This window comes from Sus scrofa, chromosome 14 (genome assembly GCF_000003025.6).
Source record: "Sus scrofa isolate TJ Tabasco breed Duroc chromosome 14, Sscrofa11.1, whole genome shotgun sequence".
NCBI lineage: Eukaryota > Metazoa > Chordata > Mammalia > Artiodactyla > Suidae > Sus > Sus scrofa.
In genome coordinates, this window is record NC_010456.5 from 82,220,277 (window position 1) to 82,234,196 (window position 13,920).

A 13,920-nucleotide genomic window follows, 5' to 3' on the forward strand; every position below is an offset into this window, starting at 1 on the left:
CCAGCCAAGTATTCCCACACAAGACATCTTGTAGTGCAAGCCCTTTAGGCAGTGTCGCCCTGGCTAAAGATTTATCAGGTCTTCTTTCTGTACTCTATAACCCACTTCTAGAGAGCCAGGAGGGCATTAAGATTTTCACCACTGCAAGTTTAATTTGCTTATCTTTAGCACTTCCAAAAGAATTCCCCTTGTGTCTCAGCAGGTTAAGAACCTGGCTAGTATCCATGAGGATGTGGGTTCAATTCCTGGCCCCAATCAGTGGGTTAAGGATCCAGCATTGCTGTAAGCTATGGTATAGGTTACAGATGTGGCTCTGATCTGGCGTTGCTATGACTGTGATGTAGGCCAGCAGTGGCAGCTCCAATTCGCCCCCTAGCCTGGGAACTTCCATATGCTGCAGAGGTGGCCATTAGAAAAAAAAAAAAAAAGAAGAAGAAGAAGAAAAAAGGAACAAAAGAATCTCTTCAGAAGTTTTCAGGAGAGATAGCTCCAGACTAAGACTAACAAAGATGAGATGATATATCTCAGTGAATAGAAATGAAGGTCACAGCATCAAAGAATGAGATCAGTCAGGATGAAGTTACCCAAGGAATGATTCCCAAAGACCATCCTTGAAAAAGTGGTCAAGTTCCCACAGCATTTCTTCCTCTAGAGATGAGATAGCAACTGAGAGGTGATATTTACCAAATTGCAACCAGGGAGAGGCAGATAATAGAGGTAAAGCCAATGAACAGACACCATTAAGAAGAGATAAAAGAACCCAGTCTCAGTTTCATCACAAGAGACAAGTACCCTGGAGGCTGTTCATCAAAACTGAATTGCTCCTGATATCCACCAATCTGAATCAAACACCTCCTTGAAAAGGGGTTATAATATAGGTAACTATAACTTTTGCACTATGGTTCAGTGATATTCCTTAGACATGAAAAATGATAAAGAAACTATCTAAGAAGTTATTTCTCAAGAGATTATCAACCAAAATACAACAAAATGATGCATCAAATACTTCCGAAACTCCAAAAGAAAAAGCAAATGACTATATGGGTACCTAACGGATAAATGAGAGAAGTGTACCTCCCTTGTTCAATGAATAATGAAGACAAAACAAAAATAAAGAATTGATGACAAGTTGGTCAATTTCTACTTGATTTTCACCTCAAGGGAATTGTTATTTAGTTGGAAAGCAAACAGCATAACCTAAAGATTAAGAGCAAGAAGTTTGGCCTCCACAGACCTAGGTCAAATCCAGGTAATCCAGAGATGGGATTAAGATGGCAGAATAGAAGGACTGGAGCTTAATTTCTCTCCTAAAAACAACAAAACTCACAACTAAAGGCTGAGCAATCTTCACCCAAATGGACCAGAAACCTTAAAAAAGATATCCTACTGCAGAAGAAAAAGAGGAGGACACATCAAGAGGTAGGAGAGGCGATTTCACGGTATAAAGAACCCCATACCTCCCGGGTGGGAAGCTGCACAGACTGGAAACTAACTGATTCACAGAGACTCACCTACAGGAGTGAGAGTTCTGAGCCCCACATCAAACTCTCAGTGTGGGGATCTGGCACTGGGAGAAAGATCCCCTGGAGCATCTGGCATTGAAGGCCAGTGGGGCTTGTGCGCAGGAGCTCCACAGGACTGGGGGAAATGGAGACCCCATTCTTAAAAGGTGCACACAGACTTTCACGTGCACTGGGTCCCAGGGCAAAGCAAAGTCTCCATAGGAATCTGGGTCAAACCTGACTGCAGTTCTTAGAGGACATCCTGGGAAAACAGGGGTGAATGTGACTTGTTGTGAGGGAAGGACAATGAAAGCAAAGTTCTCAGGAATATTCAGCAGCTGTGCCTGTATCTGGAAATGGCCATTTGGGAAATATCTGGCCCTACCCATCAGTCAGCACTGAGAAGCCCCAGGGCAAACAACAATCCAGCTGGGATCACAGCCCCGCCCCTCAGTAAACAGACTATCTAAAGACCCCTCAGACACACAGCTGCCTCTAATCCCATCCAGAGACTAAGCCCAACCCACCAGAGGGATTAGAATTGGCTCCACAGGGGGGGTGGGTGGGGGGAGAAGAGGAGACCTCAGCCCCTCCCATCAGGAAGCCTACAGCAAGGCCCCATACCAACTTCAGCCACACGGGGGCAGACACCAGAAGTAAGAGAGGCTACAACTCTACTCTCTGTAAAAAGGTCACCACACCAAAAACCTATAAAAATGAAAAGACAGAGAACTATAACTCAGATGAGGGAGAAAGGAAAAACCCCAGAAAATCAGTTAAGCGATGAGGAGATTCTCAGCCTCCAGAAAAAAGACTTTAGACTGTTGATGATGAAGATGATGCAAAACATTGGAAATAAAATGGAGGCAAAGATGGATAACTTATAGGAAACACTGACCAAAGAGATACAAGATATAACACTTAAACAAGAAGAGATGCAAAATACAATAACTGAAATAAAAAATTCACTAGAAGCACCTAACAGCAGAATACAGGAGGCAGAAGAACGAATAAAAGAGGTGGAGGACATATTAGTGGAAATTATGGATGTGGAACAGAAAAGAGAAAAAAGATTGAAAAGAAATGAAGAGAGTCTCAGAGGACTCTGGGATAACGTTAAACGCACCAACATCTGTATTATAGGGGTGCCAGAAGGAGAAGAGAGAGAGAAGGAGACAGAAAAAATATTCCTAGAGATAATAGCCAAAAACTTCCCTCACATGGGGAAGGAATCACTCACTCAAATCCAGGAAGCACAATGAGTACCATATAAAATAAACCCAAGGAGGAACACCCTGAGACACATTAATCAAACTGACCAAAATTAAAGACAAAGAGAAAATCTCGAAAGGAGCTAGGGAAAAGAAACAAATAACATACAAGGGAACCCCGATAAGGTTATTGGCAGATTTTTCAGCTGAAAGACTGCAGGTCAGAAGGGAGTGGTATGACATACTTAACCTGATGAAAGGACAAAACCTCCAACCAAGATTCCTCTACTCAGCAAGGCTCTCATTCAGATTTGAAGGAGAAATCAAAACCTTCACAGATAAGCAAAAGCTGAGAGAATTAAGCAATACCAAATCAGCCTTACAACAAATACTAAAGGAACTTCTCTAGGCAGAAAAGAACGAGAGAAGAAGGAAAGTAAAAAGAGCAACGAAAGCAAATCCAAAGCAATTAGTAAAACGGCAATAAGAACATACATATCAATGATTACCTTAAATGTTAATGGACTAAATGACCGAACCAAAAGACATAGACTGGCTAAATGGATACAAAAATAAGACCCATATATATGCTGTCTTCAAGAGGCCCACTTCACTTCTAGGGACACATACAAATTGAAAGTGAGGGGATGGAAGAAAATATTCCATGCAAACGGGGATCAAGAGAGATGGAGTAGCAATACTCATATCAGACAAAATAGACCTTAAAATGAAGAATATTTTAAGGGACAAAGAAGGACATTACATAATGATCAAAGGATCAATCCAAGAAGAAGATACAACAATTTTAAATATCTACACACCCAACATAGGTTCACCACAGTATGTAAGGCAACTGCTAACAACCTTAAAAGGACAAATTGACAATAACACAATAATAGTGGGGGACGTTAACACTCCACTTACAGTAATGGACAGATCAACCAGACAGAAAATCAATAAGGAAACACAGGCCCTGAATGAAGCATTAGACCAGATGGACTTAATAGATATTTATAGGACATTCCATCCAAAAGCAACAGAATACACATTCTTCTCAAGTGCACATGGATCCTGGGCTACACATCAAGCCTCAGTAACTTTAAGAAAATTGAATCATATCAAGCATCATTTTCTAACACAGCACTATACGACTAAAAATCGACAACAAGAAAAAACTGCAAAAAAACACAAACACATGGAGACTCAACAACATGCTACTAAACAACCAATGGATCACTGAAGAAATCAAAGAGGAAATTAAAAAATACCTAGAAGCAAATGACAACAAAGATACGACACTCCAAAACCTATGGGATGCAGCAAAAGCCATTCTAAGAGGAGAGTTTATAGCAATACAAGTCCACCTCAGGAAACAAGAAAAAGCTCAAATAAGCAACCTAACTTTACATCTTAAGCAGCTCAAGAGAGAAGAACAGACAAGACCTAAAGTTAGCAGAAGGAAGGAAATCATAAAGATCAGAGCAGAAATCAATGAAATAGAAATGAAGAAAACCATAGAACAGATCAGTGAAATGTAAAGCTGGTTCTTTGAAAAGATCAACAAAATTGATAAACTTTTAGCCAGACTTATCAAGAAAAAAAGAGAGAGGACTCAAATCAATCAAATTAGAAATGAAAAAGGAGTAACAACGGACATCACAGAATACAAAGGATCATAAGAGACTACTATATGCAACTATACAATAAAATGGAAAACCTAGAAGAAATGGACAAATTCTTAGAAAAGTACAATCTTCCAAGACTAAACCAACATGAAATAGAAAAGATAAATGGACCAATCACAAGAACTAAAATTGAAACTGTGATTAAAAAACTTCCAACAATCAAAAGTCCAGGACCAGATGGCTTCACGGGTAAATTCTATCAAACATTCAGAGAAGAGCTAACACCTATCTTCTGAAACTATTCCAAAAAATTGCAGAGGAAGGGACACTCCCAAACTCATTCTATGAGGCCACCATCACCCTGATACCAAAACCAGACAAAGATACAGCAAAAAAAGAAAACTACAGGCCAATTTCACTGATGAACATCGATGCAGAAATCCTCAGCAAAATACTAGCAAACCTCATCCAACAATACATTAGAAGGATTGTACATCATGATCAAGTGGGATTTATCCCAGGGATGCAAGGATTCTTCAATATCCACACATCAGTGTGATACACCACATTAACAAACTGAAGAATAAAAACCACATGATCCTCTCAATAGATGCATAAAATGTCTTTGACAAAATCCAACACCCATTTCTGATAAAAAAAAAAAACACCTCAGAAAGTGGGCATAATGGGAACCTACCTCAACATGATAAAGGCCATATATGACAAAACCACAGCAAACATCATTCACAATGCTGAAAAGCTGAAAGAATTCCTGCTGAGATCAGGAACAAGACAAGGATGTCCGCTCTCGCCACTACTCTTCAACATAGTTTTGGGAGTCCTAGCCACAGCAATCAGAGATGTAAAAGAAATAAAAGGAATCCAAATTGGAAAGGAAGAAGTAAAACTATCCCTATTTGCAGATGACATGATTCTATACCTAGAGAATCCTAAAGACTCTACCAGAAAACTGTTAGAGCTCATCCACGAATTTGGCAAAGTCGCAGGATACAAAATCAATACACAGAAATCAACAGCATTTCTATACACTAACAACAAAAGAGCAGAAAGAGAAATTAGAGAAGCAATCCCATTTACCATTGCATCCAAAAGAATAAAAATACCTAGGAGTAAACCTACCTAAAGAGACAAAAGACCTGTACTCTGAAAACTATAAGACCCTGATGAAAGAAATCAAAGATGACACAAATAGATGGAAAGATATACCATGCTCGTGGACTGGAAGAGTTAATATTATCAAAATGACTATACTACCTAAAGCAATCTACAGATTCAATGCAATCCCTATCAAAGTACCAAGGACATTTTTCACAGAACTCGAACGAAATATTTTAAAGTTTCTTTGGAAGCACAAAAGACCCAGAATAGCCAAAGACATCCTGAAAAAGAAAAACGGAGCTGGAGGAATCAGGCTCCCGGACTTCAGACTATACTACAAAGCAACAGTCATCAAAACCATGTGGTACTGGCACAAAGACAGAAATATAGATCAGTGGAACAGGATAGAGAGCCCAGAATTCAACCCACACACCTACAGCCAACTCATCTATGACAAAGGAGGCAAGACTATACAATGCAGAAAAGACAGCCTGTTCAGTAAGTGGTGCTGGGAAAACTGGACAGCCACATGGAAAAGAATGAAATTAGAATACTCTCTAACACCATACACAAAAATAAGCTCAAAATGGATTAAAGACCTAGATATAAGACCAGACACCGTAAAACTCTTAGAGGAAACCATAGGCCAAACACTCTTGACATAAACGACAGCAACATCTTCTCAGATCTACCTCTTAGAGTATTGACAACAAAACCAAAAATAAACAAATGGGACCTAATCAAACTGAAAAGTGTCTGCACAGCAAAGGAAACCCTAAACAAAATGAAAAGACAACCCACAGAATGGGAGAAAATCTTTGTAAGTGAATCGACTGACAAGGGATTAACCTCCAAAATTTATGAACAACTTCTATAGCTCCATACCAAAAAAAAAAAAAAAAAAAAAACCAAAAAAAAAACCACAACAACAACAACAAAAAACAAGCCTATCAAAAAATGGGCCAAAGATCTAAACAGACAGTTCTCCAGAGAAGACATACAGATGGCCAAGAAACACAAGAAAAAATGTTCAACATCACTCATTATTAGAGAAATGCACATCAAAACCACGATGAGGTACCACCTCACACCAGCCAGAATGGCCATCATCCAAAAGTCTACAAACAGTAAGTGCTGGAGAGGCTGTGCAGAAAAAGGAACCCTATGACACTGTTGGTGGGATTGTAAACTGGTGCAACCACTGTGGAAAGCAGTATGGAGATTCCTCAGAAAACTAAAAAGAGAACTACCGTTTGATTCAACAATCCCACTCCTGGGCATCTACCCAGAGAAAACCATGACTCGCAAAGACACATGTACTCCAATGTTCATTGCAGCACTATTTGCTATAGCCAAAACATGGAAAGAACCTAAGTGTCCATTGACAGAGGAGTGGATCAAGATGTGGTACACATACACAATGGAATATTACTCAGCCATTAAAAAGAATGAAATACCAGCATTTTTTGCAACATGGATGGACCTAGAAATTATCATGCTAAGTGAAGTCAGCCATACAATGAGACACCAACATCAAATGCTTTCACTGACATGTGGAATCTGAAAAAAGGACAGACTGAACTTCTTTGCAGAACAGATGCTGACTCACAGACACTGAAAAATTTATGGTCTCCAGAGGAGACAGTTTGTGGGGTGGGGGGATGTGCTTGGGCTGTGGGATGGGAATCCTGTGAAATCAGATTTTTATGATCATTATACAACTACAGATGTGATAAATTCATTTGAGTAATTTAAAAAAAAAGTAAAAAAAAAAAAAAAAAGAAATAACTACCATTTGATCCAGCAATCCCACTCCTGGGCATCTACCCAGAGAAAACCATGACTTGAAAAGACACATGTACTCCAATGTTCACTGCAGCACAATTTGCAATAGCCAAGACATGGAAACAAGCCTAAATGTCCATCAACAGAGGAGTGGATCAAGATGACGTGGTACATATACACAATGGAATATTACTCAGCCATTAAAAAGAACAAAATGCCAGCATTTTTTGCAACATGGATGGACCTAGAAATTATCATGCTAAGTGAAGTCAGTCATACAATGAGACACCAATATCAAATGGTTTCACTGACATGTGGAATCTGAAAAAAGGAGACTGAACTTCTTTGCAGAACAGATAGTGACTCACAGACATTGAAAAACTTATGGTCTCCGGAGGAGACAGTTTGTGGGGTGGGGGGATGTGCTTGGGTTATGGGATGGAAATCCTGTGAAATTAGATTGTTATGATCATTATACATCTATAGATGTGATAAATTCCTTTGAATAATAAAAAATAAAAATAAATTTTAAAATGCTATCAAGATGGATTAGGTTGCCTATATTTTGATTTAATATAATGGGAATAATACGATTTGAGCTATTTTTGTCTGACTGATTTTCCATTACCTAATATTTTTGGAATTTGTTTATGTTGTTACATGAGTCAATAGTTATTTTTATTACTGATTAGTATTTCATTGTATGAATGCGTGTATATATTATGTTTTATTTAATCTTCTTTTCATGGATATTTATGTTACTTTCATTTCTTGGCTATTGTGAATAAGGTTGTACACTGATATAAAAATATATTCTAAAAAAATATATATTCCTGGCATGTATTTCCACTTCCCTTGAATTATAAATTCTCCAGTATTTTTCTCTATTTAAAAAAAAAAATCCCGGTAATCCAAGGGCTTCCTAGTTGTATGGCCAGGCCAAGTTATTCAACTACTCTGTGCCCCACATGCCTACCTCCCCTAAAGTTGGGATACCAACAAGCTTTACTATGCAAAGTTATCTTGGGGTTTCTATGAAGCAGTATATACAAGGGATCAATAAGCAGTAGCAATTGGCCATGTTTCCCCAGCTTAACACTGGCCTCTGAAAAATACTACATTTAGGGAGATTATACATATTTTATTTTAGTGGTCTTATTTCACCTATTAGTTCAGATTCTTCCCTAGATTATTTTTGTCCCCTCTAGTGGATCTGCCATGTGAGCTCATACATGACTCCATAGATTGTCCCTGCCACACAGTCTCAGTTTCATCACAAGAGACAAGTACCCTGGAGGCTGTTCATCAAAATTGAATTGCTCCTGATATCCACCAATCTGAGTCAAATACCTTTGTGAAAAATGGTTATTATATAGGTAAGTATAACTTTGAATTTTCTTCCCAGGCCTCTGCTCTCTAAGGAGTGGTTTGAAGGTTTCTACTGCCAGGCCATTGCTTTTCTCTCTCACCTCCATGGCTGCTGCCACAGCACTGCTCCCCCTCAAAAGCCTAAAGCAGCACCACATTCCCACAGGCAGAGCTCTAGGCTGTGGGGTGTTCTGGAAGAAGGGGACTTCTTGACACTTTGTGCCACCGTTTTCACCCAGTCATGAAAGCAGGTCATTGTTGCCCCCATCCTGGAAGAAGTGCCTTTGGAAAGAACTCTTCCAGCTTCTGATGCAGCCCTGCTGCTCCCAAAAAGGAAGACATGAGAAAGAGCTTTTTAATTTATCAAGCTGTATAAAGACTTACATACAGAGTTATTCATCAAAATAAGCTTATAAAAATGAAGATCCCTAAGCAATCAGAATGCCTACCCATAGGGAGAATGTGGTAGAGCTAAATGATCACATGATTTTGGTATGTATGTGTGAGTATATGTGGGGGGACGGGGAGAAGAGGGGTTCAAAGGGATGTTCTGAAGAGTCGATTTTTTTCTCATTCCAAACTATGTTATTAGACTCAGAATCTACACAACTAAAAAGAAAGCTTCTCTATCTTTTAATACTTCTTCCTCCTAAGTAGTATCCTTTAAGTATCCAAAGGAAGGGGTAAAATGAGGAAAGTCACATGGACTGGAGTTTGTGGGCCCAACCTTGACAGTCCACCACCACCACCAGGGGGCAGTGTCGGAGAGACAAGGGCAGGCAGGCAGGGAAGGCGCTTCAAGTTTGAATTTTTTCAAGCTCTCCTACCCACTTTTCTTTCTTTTTTTTAAAATGATTTTTATTTTTTCCATTATAGTTGGTTTATAGTGCTCTGTCAATTTTCTACTGTACAACAAAGTGACCCAGTCACGCATACATATATACATTCTTTTTCTCACATTATCCTCCAGCATGCTACACCACGAGTGACTAGATATAGTTCCCAGTGCTATACAGCAGGATCTCATTGGTTAACCATTCCAAATGCAATAATTTGGATCCGTTAACCCTAGATTCCCAGTCCACCATCCCACTCCCCCCGCCCCTGGCAACCAAACGTCTGTTCTCCAAGTCCATGAGTTTCTTTTCTGTGGAAAGGTTCATTTGTGCTGTATATTAGATTCCAGATATAAGTGATATCATATGGTATTTGTCTATTTCTGACTTGCTTCACTTATTATGAGAGTCTCTAGCTCCATCCATGTTGCTGCAAATTGTATTATTTTGGTTTTTTTATGGCTGAGTAATATTCCATTGTGTATATATGCCACATCTTCTTCATCCATGCATCTGTTGATGGACATTTAGGTTGTTTCCTTGTCGTGGCTATTGTGGATAGTGCTGCAACGAACATACAGGTACATGTATTTTTTTCAAGGAAAGTTTTGTCTGGATATATTCCCAAGAGTGGGGTTGCTGGGTCATATGGTAGTTCTATATTTAGTTTTCTGAGGTACCTCCATACTGTTTTCCATAGTGGTTGCACGAATTTACATTCCCACCAACAGTGTAGGAAGGTTCCCTTTTCTTCACATTCTCTCCAGCATTTCTTATTTGTGAACTTGTTAATGATAGCCATTCTGACTGGTGTGAGGTGGTTGCTCATAGGAGTTTTGATTTGTGTTTCTCTAATAACAGTGATATTGAGCATTTTTTTTAATGTGCTTGGGGGTCATCTGTATATCTTCTTTGAAGAAATGTCTATTCAAGATCTTTTGCCCATTTTTCAATTGGGTTGTTGGTTTTTTTGCTGTTGAGTTGTATAAGTTGTTTGTATATTTTAGAGATTAAGCCCTTGCCAGTTGCATCATTTAAAACTATTTTCTTCCATTCCATAAGTTGTCTTTTTGGTTGTCTTTTTTTAATGGTTTCCTTTGCTTTGCAAAACCTTGTCAGTTTGATTAGATCCCATTGGTTTATTTTTGCTTTTATTTCAGTTACCTTGGGAGACTGACCTAAGAAAACATTTGTATGATTGATGTCAGAGAATGTTTTGCATATGTTCTCTTCTAGGAGTTTTACAATGTCTTGTCTTATGTTTAAGTCTTTAAGCTATTTTGAGTTTATTTTTGTGCATGGTGTGAGGGTGTGTTCCAGTTTCATTGATTTACACGTGACTGTCCAGTTTTCCCAGCACCACTTGCTGAAAAGACTGTCTTTTTCCCATTTTATTTCTGGGTTCTCTATTCTGTTCCAATGGTCTATATGTCTGTTTTGGTACCAGTACCACACTGTCTTAATTACTATGGCTTTGCAATATTGCCTAAAGATTGGGTGCATTATGCCTCCTGCTTGGTTTTTGTTCCTCAGAATTGCTTTGGCAATTCTGGGTCTGTTATGGTTCCATATTAAATTTTTGGATTGTTTGTTCTAGTTCTGTGGAAAATGTCATAGGTAAACTGATAGGGAGTGCACTGAATCTGTAGATTGCTTGGGGTAGTATGGCCATTTTTACAATATGAATTTTTCCAACTCAGGAAAATGGAATATCTTTCCATTTCTTTGAATCATCTTTAATTTCCTTGATTAAGATTTTATAGTTTTCAGCATACAGGTCTTTCACCTCCTTGGTCAGGTTTATTCCCAGGTACTTAATTTTGGGGGATGTGATTTTAAAAGATATTGTATTTTTGTATTCCTTTTCTAATATTTCATTGTTAGTATACAGAAATGTCACTGATTTCTGAATGTTAATTTTGTATCCTGCTACTTTGCTGAATTCTCTGATCAGTTTGAGTAGTTTTTGTGTGGAGTCCTTAGGGTTTTCTGTATATAGTATCATGTCATCTGCATACAGTGACAGTTTTACCTATTCTCTTCCAATTTGGATAACTTTTATTTCTTTTGTTTGCCTGACTGCTGTGGCTAGGGCTTCCAACACCATGTTGAATAAAAGTAGTGAGAGTGGGCATCCTTGTCTTGTTCCAGATTTTAGCAGGAAGGCTTTCAGCTTTTCTCCATTGAGTATTATATTTGCTGTGGGGTTTGCTGCCCACCTTTCTATTGGAAGGTTTTGTTTTACATAAGTGACCAAACCAACTCCAGAATCTTGTGTTATTCTATCCCATGTTCCAATATGCTTAGCATATAATCTTTTCTTAAAATTTGAATGTTTCCCAAACAACTTCACAGAACAACAGCAAGAACACACAAACATAAATGGACAACAATTTTGAGAACTGATTACAAAAAGAGTACTTTGATTCAGTATTTAGTTTCTCATATAGTTCATAGATAGATAGATAGATAGATGATAGATGGGAACAAAAAGCATTACTGGAATTCATCATGGAAACATTCCACTATAACTATTACACAGTCATTAAATGCAATAATGTTGAAAGATATGTGTTGGCACAGCAAATGTATTCTCTTAGAGTGCATGCATGTGTGTGTGTGTGTGTGTGTGTGTGTCTATGCATAGAGAAGTATATAGAATGATTGCCATTTGAGTGATAAGAATACTGCTGAGTTTGTATTCTGTTATACTTTTCTATATCACTTAAGCTTCTTTATAATTATCATGAATCTTTTATAAAATTAAAAAGATATAAAATTATTTTCTCCATTGGGGGAATAAAAATTATTTTTAAAGTAAAATTTATCACTATGTTTTTGTTTTTGGCCACATCCTCAGCATGCAGAAATTTCCAGGCTAGGGAGCAAACCCAAGCCACAGCAATAACAACACTGAATCCTTAACCACTAGGCCACCAGGGAACTCCCAAATTTATCACTATGAATCTAAGAAGTTCAATTTTTTTAAGTATGAAGTGTACAATTGTTTTTGTTTTTTTAGGGCCGTACCTGTGGCATATGGAAGTTCCCAGGCTAGGGGTCAAATCAGAGCTACAGCGGCCTACACCATAGCCACCGCAACACAGGATCCAAGCCATGTCTGCAACCTACACCACAGCTCATGGCAACACTGGATCCTTAACCCACTGAGCCAGGCGAGGGATCAAACCTGCATCCTCATGGATACTAGTCGGATTAATTTCCACTGCACCACAATGGGAATGCCAGTGAAATGCACATTTAAACTTGAGCTTTTGCTGGGACTGATGGATGGGATGCTTAATTCCCAGTCTTTGACTTACAGGGGAATCCTTCTAAACCAGACTTCAGATAGGACAGGAAAGGAGTGAACTCTTCTGGTTACTCGTTCTACCAGTCCTCCCTCTGGGAGGAAAACCGACCTCTCTGGTTATTGAGATTGTTGGGTGCCTGCTAGTCCTGGGGTCAAATTTCTCTGCTGGGCAGAGGGAATGTATTAAATGTCCTACTCTTTGGGGTTTTCTTTTCTCCTTGTTCTCTTGAACCTGTCCATTCTTGTCAGAGGCTCAGCAGGTTTTTACACTCTTGATTTCAGCTTTTCCACCTGCAATCTGGTGGGAAAGTCAGGCTTGCCGAGGGAGATGCGAGACATTGCCACGTTGCTCATTTAGCCCAGTTACCTCTCTCTCTGAACATAATCCTAAATAAACTATCAATCCACTGAAATGAAAGAACACACTGAAACTGCTCTCTTATCATAAGGCTGCCCTTCATATTATTATTATTATTATGACCTTTAAATTACCATTATCCATGGCTCATGGCTAGTATAATGATTGCTAATATAACCATCATTAGCTAAATGCTTCAACTCTTTCCCACCAGGCATAGTCTTTCAGGGGTCTCATTCTCAACAAGTCAGTCCATAGGGATTCCACCCAGGAACATCTACCTCCAACTTCTACTACACTCTGTGATGCTTAAATGAGTTGATTCACATAAAGAAAGCATCTAGAGGAGTGTGCCTGGAACACAGGAAATCCTCAATAACATCAGCCGCTGATGCTGCTTTTATCATTGTTGCTAACAGTGATGTTGTTGTTTCTTGTTTTATGCTGGAACCACATAATTCTAAACCTTCAGTTGTGTTACTGTTGTGGGTTTCCTCCAGTTCCCCACCACTTCATAATTTTTCTGACAAAGCCCCAGGCTGTGTTTCCTTTCACAGCCACGTGGTGTCACCAGCACTTCACAAGCATCCATCCAAAGTGGCTGGTTGTTAATTTCAGAATTTTCAGCGGGGATCCTGATCAGGACGAGGTGTCAGCTTATACAAAGAGCCAAGCCTAGTCAGACAGATCTTTCCATGGATTGCAGAAACATTTCCTTTTTGTATTTTTTTTTCATGGAGATTTATTTAACACTTAATTTTGTGTAAAATACCTCTGCTTTAGCCTCCATATTTCTCGTTAAT